Raw genomic sequence first — 19,138 nt, forward strand, 5'->3', positions numbered from 1 at the left:
GTGTGGTTTTTCAGTGCTGTTCTGGCATAAAACCAAACCAGAATTTTTATGCATGTGTACAGACTTCTCTAATGTAAGTATTAAATTACTTAACTAATAATATCAGTCCCTCATTTGCCAATGACCAGTGAAACATGCAAATTCATGCGTCTTTCATGTCAGAAAAAAGTTTTAAGCAATGGGATGTGGGTGCTTGGTGTGTCTCAACTGGCATCAGATCATTGTTATACCCTCTGACATTGTCATAATCTGACAAAATACAGCCATACAGATTTAAATGTTAAGTAAACAGAGCCTCACAACTGTCTGTTGTTCAGGAAAAGGTATCAGCAATGAACTGCATAAATTGAAACAACAACACATTAAGTTTAGAATCAAATAGCTCTGAAGTGAAAAAGGACAAGCCACAGTAAAGAAAGAACACACAGACTACACACATAGACTGCATGGCCAGGTGTTCTGCTTGGCACAGGGCCATCAAACAACTGAAAAAACTAATTTTATATATAGTACATACTGTACCTGTTCCATCTGCACAATGATTCTTCATTTCTTTGAAACAAGAGCATCATACTGCAGGCTTCTGTTTCATGAAATGTCAAGACCACACATAGGTTTCCTTGGTGTATTTTTCAGATTCAGGGATGGATGAAAGTAAACCAAGCAGTGAACAATGCACTTTGGCTACTTTTAAGCGTGCAAATGGTATTGGAATTTTCACACCTCTTTGCTCCATGACCACAACTAGGAAAAGCTTGAACTGGAAGTGCAAATGCATTATAAAAAAAAAGACAACAATAGGTTGTTCTTATTTTAATGCGGGTGATGACCTTGTTGCAATTGCAGTTAACCTGTTGCAAAACTGGAAAGTTACAGTTGCACCTGTTACCCACCTCCAGTCATACAGAGGACACTGCAGGGCCAACTGGTACAGCCCCATCAGCTAGAAACATGCTTGCAACACCAGGTACAAGGAAAATGTTTCTCCATAATTACATTGAGGATATTATAGAAAATGAAAAATGTTTAACAAGACAAGGCTGAGATTTGATATAAACAGTTTAATAATACATTAAATTAGTGTAGAAAGATCAATAATTATTTTGCACAATATCTGGTGGGGCTTTGCTCCACTGGCCCTTAATTCAGAAATTTCATTAGTGGTTTTTAAAAACAAAACCTATTATTCGACTTTTACGGCTTTTGTTTTCGTTGACCCCAGTCATTCAAGAGATAAATGCAATTCTCATAATTTTATTATTACGGTACTAGACTTGCCATTTTTTCCTTTTAACCTCTTATTGCTTTATCTGTTTTTTTGCTTTGTGTCTGTTGGTAAAAAGATATTTTCAGTGTACGGCAGTAGAATTCTTTCATTGTAATTCATTTTACTATGTAGCCCACTCTACAACTTAAAGCTTTGTAGATACTTCTTTTTCAGTAGGTAATTTTAATGTATTTGTTTATCTTCACCAACAGACCTGCTAATAAGTTAAAATATTGTAACTCAAAAGGTGCAACAACATAGTCCATCATCTGTGTAGAATTTGCTTCTTCTCTCAGTATCTGCAGGGTTATTCTGTAAATACTCCCCTTTTTCCTTTACAATAGCAATATGTTGTTCTTCTTTTGAAAAAATACATACATGTTGAGGTCTATGAACCCCGAAAAGCCCCACTTCATGCAGGAGACCTTTTGGATTGGGCAGCCAGGGGTACACTCTTGTTTACATAATTATTTTAGACACTATTGTCCCCAAAAACCATGGCTCAAAATAATCTCTGGTTTATTGGATGAATTTGGTACCAATACAAATAGGCAGTAATGGGTATACTGACACACTTCATCCTTGGGCCAGGGTATGTTATTTGTCACAACCTTGTATTATATATTGTAATTATCACATTGGATAAGGTTAGATCCTTATCACTAGTATTATTTAATTGTACACTGGGATTGGTAATATGGTGAATCATGCACCTGTTGGTTTATGTGACTATGAATGTAACTACTATATGGGTGGTGCTATTGTGGTTCCTAATATCCCGTATTTAACAATTATTAAAGAATTGTTAAAGAATTATTATTATTATTATTAATTGTCTTATATTTTATTGATTTAATGCACTCTATAAATGACCACGAGGATGTCCCCAAACTACATGGAGAAGAACTTTTGTGCAAGACCTGAAGGCACTGAACACCACAATGGATGATGCTGAAGATTGCAACCACTGGACAACTCTTGCTGCCCAATATTCCACATAGCATGGGAGGATCTAAGTCTAAGTAAGTAATACACTGTCGAGGAGTCATCCAACTTTTAACTAGTGGTGTGTCCATATTTTGACATTTAAGGTAACTCATATCAACAGGTGTTAGTTTGATATGAAATACATGGGATTGTCCACATTATACTATGACATGGGGCATTCTGTTTTTCCTCCTATATTTCCACAGATGGCAGATTAAGTTAATACATATGCTTTTCTGTTTGGTTTCCTGTAGTGGATTGGTGTACAGGTCTGTTTCCTGCCTTGTGCTCAGTGCTGCTGGGATATGCCCAGTCTTCTGTGACTCAAAAATAGATTAAAAGGGTTTGGAATGAGACAAGAGATGAGATGATATAATATAGAGGTTACACAGTTCTGCAGTAGTTATTGCTGTTGGACCATAGGTCTTTGTCTTTATGAAGTTTGCATGTTATCCTTGTGTCTGTTTGTGTCATCTCTGGGTACTCTAGTTGTCCTACCCTATCCTCAAAGATGTGTGTGGTAGGTTATTTGGTGATTCCAAATTTGCTTTATGTGTAATATTTGTGGGTGAGCCCTGTGATTGACTGGTGGCATCTCCAAGGCTGGTTACTGTAATGCTGTGATTGATTCCATCTTTGAAGTAAGTGGACCTAAGAATAATATAATATAATATAATATCCAATCATCTATGAGCTGTTTTGAGAAACAGAGATAAAGATAACAATAATCTCACATATAGACTCTTCTTTCAAATTATTTTTAACACAGCCATGTTTGGCATTTTCGAATGAGTGTAATTGGGAAGAGGGTGGCACAGTAGCTGACAGCTGAGGGTTACTGCCTCAAAACATCAGTGCAATGGGTTGAAATTCTAGCTTGCTTATTTTCCATATTGGTTTTCTCTGGGTTCTCTCCTTTCCTCCTCTATCCCTAAGACGTTCAGCTTAGGGTGAATAATCCCTTTAAATGGGCCCAGTGTGTGCAAGTGTCCATCAGAATGTACTAGTGCTCAATCCCGGGTTATTTTTTGTCTAGCACTCAATGTTGTCAGGATATTGTATGACTCCGAATTTGAATAGGCAAAATGAACAAATGAATGTAATCTGTGAGAATGAATTATAATTAGAAAATAAGGCCCAAGATTTATAAAAATCTTGAGACCATTGCTAGAAATATGTAGGTCCAAAAAGAAATGGTAGTCTAGCAGGAATTTATAGTGCAATATAAGTAGTGGGTCTTCCTTTGTAAACCTCAAAAAGGCGGCATCATTAAGTCTTACTAGTAACAAAATTCCTGCAGCTTACTTGTGACTGTAAGATAGCTTCAGTAATTTAGACTCCTAGCCCTGAATACAGTATGTGACTTACAAAAGAATGTAGCCATATATATTCTTTAGAACTGGTAAGAGTCTAGAGGATAAGTTTAAAAAAGTAATCCTTTGTCTAGTTAAAATATTTGATGTGAATTCAGCTTAAATACACAATCACTGAGAAGTCTCACACTTTATTAGAGCAACAATAATAATAAGTGCATCTTGAAAGCAAAAAACATTCAAAGCAAAAAAAAAATATGATAACACCAAAAAATAAACACCAACATAGGTAAGTATATAATATTACAATAATATTCGCAACCGTAATCAAATTTTAGAGCATCAGAACTGAGTAAGTGGATGAGATGAGAGAAACTGTCAGTATGTGAACTGTAGTTTGACTGTAATAAAATACAATGTTGCAAACATTTTGCATCAAACCATGACTATAATTTTTAAGAAAGGACATAGGAGATTTTATAATCATGTGAGACCAAAGTTGACAATTTTGGCCTCAAACCTAAGCACTAGGTTTGGCAAAACACAGTACACCTTTTTGAGATCTTTCCTAAAATGGACGGTGATTGCAATGTAATATTAGAGGGAAGCTTATTTGTATCAGAGCTTAGAATATTTGTCCAGACAGATAGACAGTTGGAAAAATGGGTTTAATAAAGTAAAGGGATCACCTGAAGGAAAATCTACATCAATCTGCATGTTTGATGTAGATCAGGAAATAATGATTCTCTTATAGGGACACAAAAAGGTACCTTAACAGGCTTAAACACCAAGAATAGCCAATGGTTTTGAAATGATCCTAAATTAAATAAAAATATGTGTTAATGTTGAAATTTGCTGTTTAGTAGTGGCTCCCATTCAGTTATTAGAAGCCTGATTATTACACATTACACCAAAAATAGTAGCCTAGATGTGCAAAACTAGCAAAAACTAAAAGGTGATTTTACCAAATGAAAACCTTCTGGAATCCATCTAGTTTGTGTTTTTATTTAGAACTTATATAGAAAGATACCCACAATTTTATTTTCACTTTAATAATATTACAATTTTAATACCTAATGACAAAACATGGAATATAAGGATGAAGAGATTTGCCTAAAAACAAAACACACAATATGGTATAAGGATGAAGAGATTTACTGGCGCTATATGTTATCCATATTTTATAGCATCACAATCAGGATGCATTCTCTGTTCATTATTGTGATAATTGAAGAAGTAAGGCATGTCCAGGGTAGTGAAATGAAATATTATTCAAACACACATATAAAATAATTAAATGCATAATAATACAGAGTTCTTGTTTGGCCGTTTGTATTTCTTGATCCTGCCTTAACACACTTTATAAAATGGGGTAAAAAGAGTCGGTTAAGATTTTTTCAGCTCAAAGCAGATAGATTATAAGAAAAACTTCAGCTAAAATTAAATGAAAATCTGTGTGTCGGCAGACAATGCAGCTTGTATACTAAAGTCAAATATCTGCAGTCTGTCTTACGCCTATCAGTACCTACAGACATTCTGTTAGCACAGAGTAATGAGAAACATCTCTTTTCAAAGTGAACCACCCAAGTCCTTAATCTAAATGAATCAGGCCTCCCTTTCCTAACTCAGCAGTCTAGGACTTTCTAGCTGCGTCACCCACACTTTCTGCCTATCTTACACCATCTCTGCTGTAAAGAGGAAGGTCCCCGCCTGCCAAGATCTCCTGTCTCCTGTAAATTATAGCAGCACTTTAACTAATGAAACAGTTTGAGGCAGACACTAATAAAAACCCATTAAGTGGATAAAGCCATTTCCCCTAATGAAATTAAAGTGTTTCTGCCATGAGCCCACAGAGACAGTGTATTAATATTTATAAAGTGCGGACCCGACTTTACCTCAGCCCCCCCAGGAAGAGAGGGTGAAAGGAGTCTGAAGGCTGAAGGCTCGATCGCTTTTAGTTCAGTCCATCCAGAGCGAGGCATGGACAAGAGTCCTGGCAGCTCTGCATTGGGAAGAAATGCAGAAAGCCAAGCTTCGGAAACGCCGATGCCAATCCAGGTTCCTCATAGAAGAAGACTCTGTGCATGCTTTGATTTTATATTTATATGTTATAGATTTATACTTTTAAAATAATTTTCTTTCTTACCTTAAATAGTGCATTCAATTATTTTTAAGCATTTTGGTCTGTGATAACGCTCTGGCTAACTTGTTTCTGAAAATGGCGATCGTTAGATCGTTAAATGCCTAAAAGATGTTTTTTTTTTCTGATAAAAAGTATATTATATTATTTAATATTGCTTTTTAAGAATGGGAGAGTAATCATTCTTTATGAACTAAGTGTGCAGATGATTTTTTTTTGTTGAAAAAGGCAACACGGTGAAACAAAGTCTAAAGCGTCAGGTGAGTATATTTGGTGTGACTATGCTTATTTTATGGTTATTTGCAACCAAATGCGGCAGTGTGATTTCACTGGTCTTATATGAGGTTGGGTTGTGAAGCCATTTCTTGGTACAGAGGTCAAGGAGAGCTAAAGGTGTAATCTGTTTTTTCTAAGAGGAACATTTTGTCATCCGTTTGAGATGGGGTATGTTGGAATAGCACTGTTGGACTAGCAACCATTGACAAAAAAAGTAATTAATTGTTTCAATGTTTTTCATTTCATGAAAGTAGTCTATTTTATTTTTGTTAAAAAGGAGACATTAAGTTATTATGTGAGATCAAATCTCACTTTATAGAGCTTTGCATGGAAAAATTATTCTCTATATACCAAGGAAAAGGTTCAGATATATCTTTGAAAAAGGTTGTCGGCTTCAAGTTGGGGTGGGGGCGAACAGCCTTCTTAAACAAGAATAGAATGAGAAGCAGTCTTTGGTAAATGAGTAAATATTGGATATAGTTTATAGGACTAATTAGTCAAAAACGTACTGGAGGAAAATACACGAGTATCTTTTTTCGTTCATTTAAATGTATCTATTTTGTAGGTAATGTTAATTATGGAGCTATATGATATTTCCATAAAAGACATTGCAGTGATTCAAAGATGAACTCAAAGAACTGGAGTCCATAATGTGGTAGAGACTAGCAGCAGAGATAGATGGATATGCTGATGAATTTTCCCTCAAATATATAGCTACTTTATATTAAAAAATCTAAGATTTGTTTCTAACATGCCATTGCATTCCAAATACAGATACATAAAAAACTTTTTTAGATAGATGGATATTACATTTGCACAAACGATTTTTACTGTAACAAATATTGTGAATAAGTTTTCTTTGTTTTGACTTTTAAGTCAATAATCTACCTAAATTTCCATCAATTGATCAAACGACCAAATTACAAACATTTCATTATTCATGTTTTATTAGCTGCCAACAGAAGCAATAAGAATTCAACTATTATAAAAACAGAAATTATTCTGAGTAGGTAAATAGGACATTGGAAATAAAAATTGTGTGCTCACAAAGATGCATATTGCTTTAGCTTGAAGATACTATTTATAATTTATCTATGTATAAAGTTCTTCTTTCACAAGTTTTAATAACAAACAAGTAAATCTGTTAGATTATAAACATTGGAATACACCTACTAATTTTATAGATTGTTTCAATTTGCTTGTAATCATGTTCACTATAATTAGGCAGTTCTTACCTTACTTGCCATGACTTCAAGACTGGCTTTGGCTCCCTGCTAATCTGTATTTGAAAAAAAATTGACTCAGAAAATTGGCAGATTAATATATTTGTACATTTATTTATTAATACTGACTACATGCCAGTGAAATTATTTCTCAGACATTTTCATCAGCAGTCTTTCTTTTTTAATATACATTAATATCTTTGACAAAACCTTGACTTTCTCCCACTTTACTGCAGGAAGGAGAACAGTTCCTCCTTGACTAAAAATTTAATTTAAAATTTTCTAACTAAATTGAAGCAATGATTTGATTAGCCTGTGGAACTGGCTCGGTATTCATCCTTTATATGTCTCTAGAGAGAAAAAGAGACCCAATGTCCTGTCAAAAATAATTCAGCATTAATGTAATTGGCACAAGTATCCCAAGGGATTTTTGTGCATTTACTATTCTTTAGCCTGAAAAACTATACACTAAGTGAACAAAAGTCTCTGATATAAACGTGTGTCAAGTATCTTTTCCAGACATGGCGTTCACTCATCAGAAGTCATTTAAATAATCTTCAAGTTGAACACACAAATACAGCATTTGATAAATTTAAATGTTTCTAGATTTTATAGAGTTATACAATTTTACTTCTGTATTGCAAAGTAAAGTCATTATACATTTGCCAAAACAATACCCCAAGGACACATACAAAAATATCTTTCTTAAAGAATGAAATACGAATATAATTTTTGAAATTATTTCTGTCTTGGACAATTCTAGGACAATTACACCAGGCTAGCAATTCTTTCAAATTTCCCTTCTTTAGAAATTTCTATACTGCAGGTTCCACCATCAAAAGGGCGTTCCCAACTAGCACTGCAGCAAGGGCAGCGTTTGATGCAACAAATTGCCATGCGCAAAGCAGGTCATTAGTAGGCAGTCACAATGCCCTACACAGCTCATCTAGTAGGAAAACTGGGATATGCAGACAGTCACACTCAGATAAATTTAGATCAAAAAAGAAAATGAAGAAATTTCTTAAAATAGGAGTGTAAAACATTCAACAGTGATTGGCCACTAACTACAAAATTAATGAAATGAAAGTGAAATTAAAAAACAAAATATTAGGTACCTATCTGCTGCAGACAGTAATCCACCGTTAAGTAATGCTGAAAAGATGCTTCAGAATAAAGTAAAAAAGTCACATAATATAATGCAATATAATTTAAACCAGGCTATTTATAATTCACAAAACAGGGTTGTGAAGTCTTAAGAAAAGTTAGAAATCTAAATCTAAAGCGGAAAAATTAAAGTTAAAGAATTATTATAATCATGTTTTAAAGTTAGAGTTTTCTTCTCTGCTACATGTTCATTTTCCTTTAGAGCTGTGCATTATTTCTGTATATTTCTAAGACTAATTGGTGAACAACAAATTACAAATGTAAGGAGAAATATATGAAGATTATAAAGGAATAGGAATAACTTTAACCTCAAAAAAGCACTGATGTCAATGTGTTTTGTCATATTAAGTTGCACTGCCTTATTCAAAGCATATTCAGGTAATTACAAAATGCTCTAAAATTCAGCCAGTAATGTTTTTCTTTAAGAATAATTCACACCTTCTCACTTCTCCAGCACCTTTCACTGATTATCTGATATTAATCGTTATTTTCAATGTATCATTATAGTACTGTTGGAGAGCTAACTACTACACTTCCTTTCCCACTTGCTAGAACTGTTGATTGATACAACAGTGCAGATCATCACTTATCGTATGATTTTTTTCCTGAAAAAAGGGTATTTCAATTCTATAATGCTTAATCAACATTTTTTAGAACAATAGATTAGCAGAAATTTATACTTGTTTTAAAATGCTTGTAGTGACTAAGAGTTGTTCAAGAAAGCTACAGGTATCTAGAAGATGAGAGTGCTTATAATAACAATTAAGAAATTTCAGATCAATTTTCATGCAAAACAATAATCCACAAGGCATAATTTTAAATAGCATAGAATCTTCCAAGTAAGAAATCATGTCTTCTTTGCCTTCTAACGAATAATAACTGATATATTTTCAGGAGATATACTTTTGGTTGTAACATCTGTGTAGGGCATGCTGATTGTAATAGTGACCTTTTCAATGCCAAAAATATTGCATCTTCAAATGTGTTTTTCTTGTTTAGTGACATTTTCTTAAACCTGATGTAAACTCATTGTTGGCTTAAAGCATAAAGAATGTGAACGGCCAGCTTCCTTATATTAGATAAAGCAATCATTCTACCTAGGTTTATATGAAAGCCTGATGAAGTTCTAAAAAGCCATGTTTCAAACCTAACAGGGTATTAGCAAAGGACCCTGGTACTACACTTCATAGGCTTCCAACTGGACTCAGCATTGCCTTCTGCCGGACTCTCCATTGTGCTTGATTTAACCATGTGGTTGAATACTATAACCCATGGTTGAGTCAAGCACCTGGGAAAGCCCTTGTGCATCAGCAGCTACTTTGAACATTTACAGTGCTATAAAATCGTCTTTTTTCTCTGTCTTGCTAATTTATGTAAAATGCAATTTACTGATCTCTGCAAGAATGTTAGAGTGCATCAAAGTACAATGTTCTATGACTTCAGAAAGCAACACATTAAGAGCACCGACAGGGTGAACTCCATAGGAGGCGGAGTAGTTATGCGTACATTTCTGGCAAATATCCCATTGTCAGACATCTGCAATGCGGCCATTGTCTGTCTTCAACTGTATGAGAATGAAAACTTCTTATTTTACTGGCATTAAATACATTTCTCATTTAGAATTTCTTCTAGTTCCTGAGACACATAATAAAAAACAACGTGCAATTTTTATGTCTGGATTTTTTTTCATGTCTCTTCCAGTTTCACTCTGTATAATTGTGACATTAATATAGCTGTCACTACAACTGTCATCACGGATTGCGGTAACAATAAGTGGTTAAATCTAAGTTAATTGAAATAACCACTAATATGTAAATTATAACCAATGAGTTTCATGAAATTAGTAAATGTGTAGGATTAAAAAATAATAAGAATGATATGGAATGCTTTATTTCTAAAATGAGTGAATCACATATATTTTACAATGATCAACTTTGATTTTATATAGGCCTAATGTCTTTTATAATGAACATTACTCCAATGCGCTTTACAAACACATATACATTTTTCCTTGAATTTGGGGAGTCACTTGCTTAAGCCCACATATTATGCAAGCTGTGAGGCCACATTCTATGTTATAAATCTTCTACTTAAGGTTTATTGTGTTATTCTTTTAGAATGTTTGATTTATAACAAAACTAATAGTAACTAGGGAGATGGTTCTCCAATACTATTGTAGAAAAGGCTCAAAAAAAATTACAAAGATTGTGTTGAACCATCAATGGTGTCTTATTAGGTGGAGTTTTGAGCTCTTAATTTTCAAAAAAAACTGTACAAAATCTCTTTCTTCCCTCCAACCAATTTTTTTCTCCATCTGGACATTTCCTGTCCTCAGCCAACGTTGATTTAACGGAGAGCCAAAAAGAGTTCAGTTGTGTGGTCCTTCACAGTGCTCTCAGTAATGAGAGAGCTCTTTTCTTCACACTGCACCTACTGTTTAATACTAAATTTAGCCACAGCACGTCTATATAAAAAAATGCAGTGTTTCGGAAGAAACAGCTTGTGTTGTACCATGTGCTCAGCACACTTAAGAATTTTTCCCCCTTTTTTCATTTGATCTTATTGTGTAATGTTTGTCATTCACAATACAGTATACCATATTTGCAAAAAAAACAGGTATCTAAACAGAACAATATCTGTCTAACAACATTTTAAAAATAAATTTAAAATTGCTGCTGTACTCTGTAGCTTTGAAACTATCTGATTTTGTTTGCATAAAGAGCAAGCTATAAATCAAGCACTATGGTCCATGCAGCTATGTGAAAAGTATTATGTAAAAATGAATTACTCATTCTTTAATCCACATATTATTATGATTGTGTAAACGATGATTATTTAACATGTGCCATAAAGCATGTTTGCTTTCAACCATGAAATATATGATTAAAAGGCGACATTAAAATTAATTACTCTCAAAGGAACACAGATTGCTGCTATAGTCTAGAAGGGACATTACCTTTAACTTTTGTCAAAACAATAAACTGGAGAAGATTTAAAGACATAAAAATATAAATACTGTACAGTATATGCATTCTTAAATCAGCTTAGTGTAATTTTTTGGTTACTGGGGCTGAAACCTATTGAATAAAAAAGCAAATAGAAAGTGGAGACATATGAGACTGAGATACACTGAAGCACTGATACCAAGCCCCAAAGTGGTTAGGGGGCTGAGAGACAGCAGATCAAACATCTAAGCAAGCAAATGGATCTCTGACCTTTTAATCTGTTTAGTTTGAGTATTTGCTGCCATTTGCTAGGTCAGCTGTGAATATTCCATTTGGCTGAGCAGCTGATTTCTAATTTTGATTACAAAATTGAACTTTACTTTGTAACAGATTTTATTTTCCAATATTTAGGAAAATTTTATTTTGTACAGACTTTGCTTTCACTCCACACGTGTACAAATGTGAAGCACTTAGTTTTTATATTACGTTTTTCCTCCTGAAATGAAGCTTAGCAAATATCCCTGCCCAGCAGAGCCTGATTCCACTAAACCCAAGAAAAGGGATTTTGTATTTTCCTGCTTAAAAGGTGCAAAGAAATTAACTAAACAACTTTTTATCCTTTCAATACACAGGCATATGCACTCAGTGGCCACTTTATTGGGTAAATCTAATGTATGCTGGGAAGAATCCCTTTATGTCTCTGGGACAGCTTGAATTTTTGAAGGCATGGATTTTGACAATGTGCTAGAAATGTTTGAGAATTTAAGGTCCATGTTAACTTAAAAGTATCATGCAGATTTTTGGCAATGTTGATGTGGCACACTCCCTTTAAACCTCTTTTCAGTGGTGCTTTATTAGATTGATATCAGGACACTGTACAGATTATTGGAGTAAGCTGAAACCACTGTTATATTCATGGAAATAGCTTAAAACAATGGCTTGGAACATTTTGTTTATCCTCCTGGAGTTATCTATTTCAAAAAGGGTACACTGTAGCCATAAAGAAATGCACATGGTCAACAAAAATCCCTAGGTACGTAGTGTCATCCAGTAGATGCTCATTCAATATTACAAGGCCTAATGTTTGGTACAAAAGTATTTTCCTCACCATTACACTACCACCACCAGTCTGTATCACTAACACTAGGCAGGACAGATATATGTTATTTTACACCAAATTCTGACCCTACACTATGCATATTGAGGTGGAAGTCAAGATTTGTGAGGCCAGACAAAGTTTTTCCAAAATTCAGCATTCCAGGTTAGTGTTTGCATGCTTGCTGTAGCCTTATTTTTCTGTTCTTAGCTGACATGAATAGAACCCAGTGCGTTCTGTTGCTGCTGTACCCATCCTCTTCAAAATCTGACATATTGTATATTATAAATTCAAATTTATACATATTTATATTTGTTTTTCTTCTGTTAGTTTGAATAAGTCTGGCATTTTCCTCTGCTTTCTCTCATTAACAAGGTATTTTTGTCCACAGAACTTATCGCTGTCTACATTTTGTATGTCACACCATTCTCGTTAAACTCTAGTATTAGATTATAGCTCATGGAAATCTGAGGAAAGCAGCTATACTTGAAATTCTGGAATCACCACATTGAGATAGGTCTGGCTACATATATCTACTGTGAGGTTATATCCACTTAGGCATAAACCATTACACTATGGGCAAGGTTACTTGCATCACGTCTTGTAAATCTTAAATATCGCTATGACTGTGTATGAATATATTGAGTTGCAGCCACATTATTAGCTGCTAGGAAGAGCAGGCATTTTACATTAAAAAACACATGTAACTAATAAAGTGGCCACTAAGTTTGTATACAAAGAAAACTTATCTAGCAGTATAAAACAAAATATCAATTTGGGGTAGACTTCATATCTCCATTTGATGTACTTCTGGACACATTAGGCTGCAGGGAACTGACAAGCTATATACCAAGCAGGACTGAATGTTTTGCTCATGCACAAAAATTTATGAAAATCTAATTAAACTGAGATGCAGGGCAACCAAAAGTTACTCCAATAATAAAATATGTAAGAGCAGAATTTGCTTTAGGGCAGAGAAGCACTGATACTAACAAAGGAGAACTTTAGATTAAGCCAGTCAGCCTGACAAAATGCTTGTGAACTGGGCATAATGATAATGGCAAACCTCCAGTAAACACAGGGACAGTGCACAAAATGCAAAACAGAGACAGACTTGAGACCCATGTGTTATGACGCATTCATGTTGTGGCAGCGTTTGTTTTCATATAAACATTTACTTAAATACATTAGAATTTTTGCTGTATGAAACCTTATCTGCAGTGGGTTGGCGCCCTGCCTGGGATTGGTTCCTGCCTTGCGCCCTGCGTTGGATGGATGGATGAAACCTTATTAGGAGTAAAACAACAATGTTAAATATGATTCATAAGACCATTATTTTAAAGACAACTAAGCTTATGCTATGCCAAGCATTTAGTTTTGTAGGGCGTACTGTGGGGTTTTTTAACATTTTTCCCTTTTTTGTCAATCTTTAATAAATTGGTGTGTGACCCACAGAAATTAATGGATAAATCTTTGTGATCAACTCAAGAATAATTCCGTCCTCAAACACACAGACACTCACATTCACAATTGTAGGGAGTAATGAATTATAGTGCTGCATATGTTCCAGCTGACATTAATCAGTCTTTGTGTACACCATCACAATTAGCTAACTTGATTTAAAAGATTAAGCTTCTAGTCAATATTAAATGTAATGCAATGTAAATGTAATACCTCAAAGTACCCAGACACTTCATGAAACTAATGGAGAAGACATTTATAAAAACAAAACACCCAAGAAAGTGAGAAAATAAGACATAAAAGAAAAACTGCAAACAGCAGCTACTTAAACATATTGTTATTGTATCAAAAGATGACAAGAGTGAATACTTTTTGAAACAATATTAAAATGCATATAGAAATTGTATTCAATATTGTTCTATATTTTATTGAAAAGCACAAATACATTTATGTTAAACTGGTCATAAACTGAACACCACCAACACCTTCACCTTGCATTCCTTAATAGAAGCAAGAGTATAATAAGATTTATTTGGATAAGAAATTAAATGAAATGTACATTATGTATGATTGATCACATCTTCCTAACAGCAATGTTATTCCCTTAAGCACAGATTTAGATGTTTTGGAGTAAGGAGAAACCTCTATGCTAAAAGTGTAGCACATAAAAGATGCTGGTGTTCCTTCTGTCCCATCTCACAGTTGCTTGACTTTAATAAGACATCATGATTGGAGATCCTACTGCATTAAGCTGAATTTGCTGTCATAATTTTGGAACTATTCCAGGACTTTTGGAGCTCTGAGGCATGGAGCATTTTGTCAGTAAAAAAAGTTAAAATGTTTATACTCCTATGAATAGATGCATGTGATCAACAACAAACCCCAGAATTTTTGTATGATTTCAGCATTGTCCTGTCTTCCTCAACAGATCCAATATGACCCACAAAAACATACACTACACTGTTATACCATCATCATGGTGCCCAACATGATGGATCAAAGGGCACATAGGGTCTCCTTTATCCCAGTTTTCTCATAATCATAAGCCAAAAGAGAACGGGATTCGTCAAACTAGCTGATGATTCTATTTCTCCATTATTCAATGTTTGATTATCTTAGCTCGCAGAAATCATACCATGATATTTGTTGATGAAAGAGGTGGCTTGTTGGCTTATGACAGGATACAAGCTATGTGTTGTGATGTCTCTTTCAGTACCAATGCTCTACTCTGACATTTCTTGACTAATATTCTGCACAACTCATGTCCATGATGTCCATATTGAGAGTTCATAGTGACAGCTTTCATATACAAATTCCACACTTGGAATCAATTCCAGACCTTTTACCTACTTAATAGTTAATGAAATAATGAGGGAACTGCTCCCACCTGGCTATGGAACAGGTTTTCAGTTAAATGTCCAAATACTTTTGATCCCCTGTAAACAGGGAGACCATGTATATAAATGTCTGTCATTCCTAAACAGCTCATGCGATATTTGTGGTAAAACCCTTAGACTTTTTTTGTCCTGGAAGGCTCCGCATCCCCTGACCATGGCCCACTGGCTGAAGGATCTTATGTTCTTTTTAAAACTTGAAAAAATCAAGTTTAGTCTGAGAGGGAGAGTTGATGGGTTTTTGAAGGTCTGGCAACCTTTTGTTTCTTATTTTAGATCCTTGGAAACAATTGCACCTGATTGAACTTTTTTTATTTATTTCCTATTTTATTACTATTATATTTTTTTTAATTGTTAGTTATTTATCTACTTATTTTTTGTAACATCCTGTGTATTAGGGTTTTTTTTTTAATTACTTTCTTGTTTAATTATTTAATTAATCATTATCTATTTTATCTATTTATCTTTTTTGTGGGCCTATGGGGTTTAGGCATTATAGGTTTATTCTTCGTGTCTGATAGTCAACACTAATATGTTTTGTTGATACCTTTGGCATTTTTATGTATTTGAAGAGATGTGTATTTATGTTGCTGTTAAATAGAAAACTGATAAATAAATGGGAAAAAAAAACCCTTACACTTTTTTAAGCTGAAAATCTAAAATTCAATCACATAATGATTACTTTATTTCAAATCCATTGTGGTGTTGTACAGAGTTAAAATTATGAAGATTATGTCACTGTCCAAATACTTATGGACCTGATTACATATGGATGTAGAGTATACACTGTACCAGAGAGACAGATGGCACCAGGAACTGGTGGACAGTACACATTCCAGATAAAATACTCTTACCTGTCTTGGATACTAAGAAGTCATCGACTGAGGATGAACTCCATAAAAGTAATAATCTCCCAAGCCCATAGTGAGCAGCAACATTATCCCACTGCAATAGTTAAGGTTCACCCAGAGGCTCCTGAAAACTGTAGACTCTATGGGAACAGAGATCACTTAAATGTGCTTCCCAATAGGCTGGACTGGTGCCAGAAGAACTCTTGAGCCACCTGCTCTTCAGTCAGGTGAGTTTGGAGGAGCAAATGCAAGAACTCACCTTACAGAGAGGAACAGGAGGTCAATACAGTGATGAAGGAGAAATCTGGGAGAAAGGAGGATGCATGCTGTAATAAAGTGGTGGGTACTTAGCTTAAAACTATTTAGATAGGCCCAGAAGGGCATAGTGTTCATTTGTTTATTGACACTTTGCATTGTATGTTGATCCTTCCATTTTACTCACTTGTGTTTATTTGATTTATGTATAATAAACTACCCTTTTTGAGATTGTGCTGGCCTTGTGTCTTTCTGGGGTTCAGGGAACACTCCAGAACACCACTATTTTGTCACTATACTGTATATACAAAATATATATATATATTATATACATTACAGGTGTATTTATTGATTGTGTAAGTTATTTGAAGATTAAGCAGTTTGCAATGTCAATAATAATATTAATAATATTTTTCATATCTGTGCAATTCAATTCAGTGTTGTAGGGAGCCAGAACCTAACCTGGAATCACTATTCACAGGCAGGAATAAAACCTGGATAGTACATATCTAAGCCCACACGCAACTTGGAAATTAATTGCACAAATCTACAGTTCTCTGTGTGAAGAAAGCTTTGCATAATTTATGCACAATTTACCCTTAGCTCGCTTCCAACTATATTCCATGTTCTTACAAATGAAAGCATTTCAAAGTGATTACTTGCTAGATGTACTTATAAGTTTCACACTAATCTTATATTTATTTACATTAAATTTCATCTGACACATACTGTATTTGCCCAAGGCTGAATTCCATCCATGTCTTTTTTAAATGATTCTGCAGACTCAATGGTATCTGTTGTTCCACCTTGTTGGTGCCATCGGCAAGCTTAACCAGCTAGCAGTCAGTAATAATTAAGCATCACCATTATCTTCTAAAATGATAAAATAATTATAATTCTTTAATTAGGGTGGAATGGGTAGAGAACAGTGTCAGGAGTGGTTTGTGACAGACGGATATCAGCAAGAGTGAAAGGGAAGGTCTACAGGACGGTAGTGAGACCAGCTATGTTATATGGATTGGAGACGGTGGCACCGACCAGAAAGCAGGAGACAGAGCTGGAGGTTGCAGAGTTAAAGATGCTAAGATTTGCATTGGGTGTGATGAGGATGGATAGGATTAGAAATGAGGACATTAGAGGGTCAGCTCAAACTGGATTGTTGGGAGACAAAATCAGAGAGCCAAGATTGCGTTGGTTTGGACATCTGCAGTGGAGAGATGCTGAGTATATTGGGAGAAGGTTGTTAAGGATAGAGCTGTTCAAAGTTACTTGCAGCTTTCTAGATTTTTTTGAAAACTCATTGCCATGCAAAATATTGGCCAAAATTTAACTGTGAGTTAATATCATAAATACAAAAATAGCAACATCAAAACCATACATTACACTCTCTGAGAACATTATTAGGAACACCTGAGCACCTAATCAGCCAATCATATGGCAGCAGCCCAATGCACAAAATCATGCAGATACAGGTGAGGAGATTTAGTTAATGTTCACATCAAACACCAGAATGTGGAATAAATGTGATCTTAAGTGATTTAGACAATGACAGGATTATTTGTGCCAAACTGTCTGGTTTGCATATTTCTGTAACTGCTAATCTCTTGGGATTATCATGCACAATGGCTTCTAGAATTTACTCAGAATGATGTGAGAAACAAAAAACATCCAGTGAGTGGCAAGTGCTGCAGAAGGAAACACTTGGTTGATGGCCAGACTGGTTTGAGTTGACAGAAAGGCAACAGTAACTTAGATAACCACTCTGTGCAACTGTGGTGAGAAGAAAATCATCATCTCAGAAAGCACAACAGGTTGAACTTTGAGTAGATGGGCTACAACAGCAAAAGACCACGCCAGATTCCACTCCTGTCAGTCAAGAGCAGAAAGCTGAGGCTGCAGTAGGCACAGGATCAACAAAACTGGACAGTTGAAGACTGCAAAACATGATGTGGTATGATGAATCTCGATTTTTACTGAGACACACACAAACGGTAGTGTCAGAATTTGGCACCAACAGCTTGAGTCCATGCACCCAATTTGCCTTGTGCAAACAGTCCGAGCTGGTATAATGGTGTAGGAAATGTCATCCTGGCACACGGTGGGCCAGTTAATACCAATCAATCACTGTTTGAATGCCACTGCCTATTTCAGTATTTTTAGGGACTATTTGTATCCCTTCATGGCCACAGTTTACCCATCTTCTAATGGCTACTTTCATCATGATAATGAACCATGTCACAAAGCAAAATCCATCTTAAACTGGTTTCATGAACATGAAAATGAGTTGGGTGTAGTTCATTGTTGTTGAACTCGTTTGGGATGTGGTAGAAAGGGAGGTTTACAACATAAACGAGCATTAACAAATCTGCAGAAACTGCATGACGCAATAGTGTCAACATGGACCAGCATCTCAAAGGGAAACTTGTGGAATGCATGCCACGGAGAATCGAGGCTGTTTTGACCGCTAAAGTACGTCCTACCCAGTATTAGTATAGCGTTCCTAACAATTTGCTCAGAGATGCCTACAACATTAAATGCAACAACTAAAACGACATTGTACTAGCTAAAATTGAAAATTATTAAAATATTTTATTTAGAGGCAATGCACTATTATACGTTTAATTAACTTTGCAATTGTACCTGAATGCATAAGCATAAAACTGACCATACAAATTACACGCCTAAGCCATTTAATATATTAAAACAACAGTGTAACAAGTACGAAATATACAACACAGCGCCCAATGAGCACGCGCTCCGCGTAGT

General features: G+C 35.0%; 1 long non-coding RNA gene across 1 annotated transcript in view; it reads right to left on the reverse strand.

The window, feature by feature from the left end:
• Positions 1–19,138, reverse strand: part of LOC120539379 — a 115,037-nt gene that overhangs the window by 95,803 nt on the left and 96 nt on the right. Inside the window, exon 2 of the long non-coding RNA XR_005635593.1 lies at positions 7,219–7,262. This is a non-coding gene — a long non-coding RNA (uncharacterized LOC120539379). The remainder of the gene's footprint in view (positions 1–7,218; positions 7,263–19,138) is intronic.

Source organism: Polypterus senegalus, chromosome 11 (assembly GCF_016835505.1).
Source record: "Polypterus senegalus isolate Bchr_013 chromosome 11, ASM1683550v1, whole genome shotgun sequence".
In the NCBI taxonomy this organism is placed as follows: Eukaryota; Metazoa; Chordata; class Cladistia; order Polypteriformes; family Polypteridae; genus Polypterus; species Polypterus senegalus.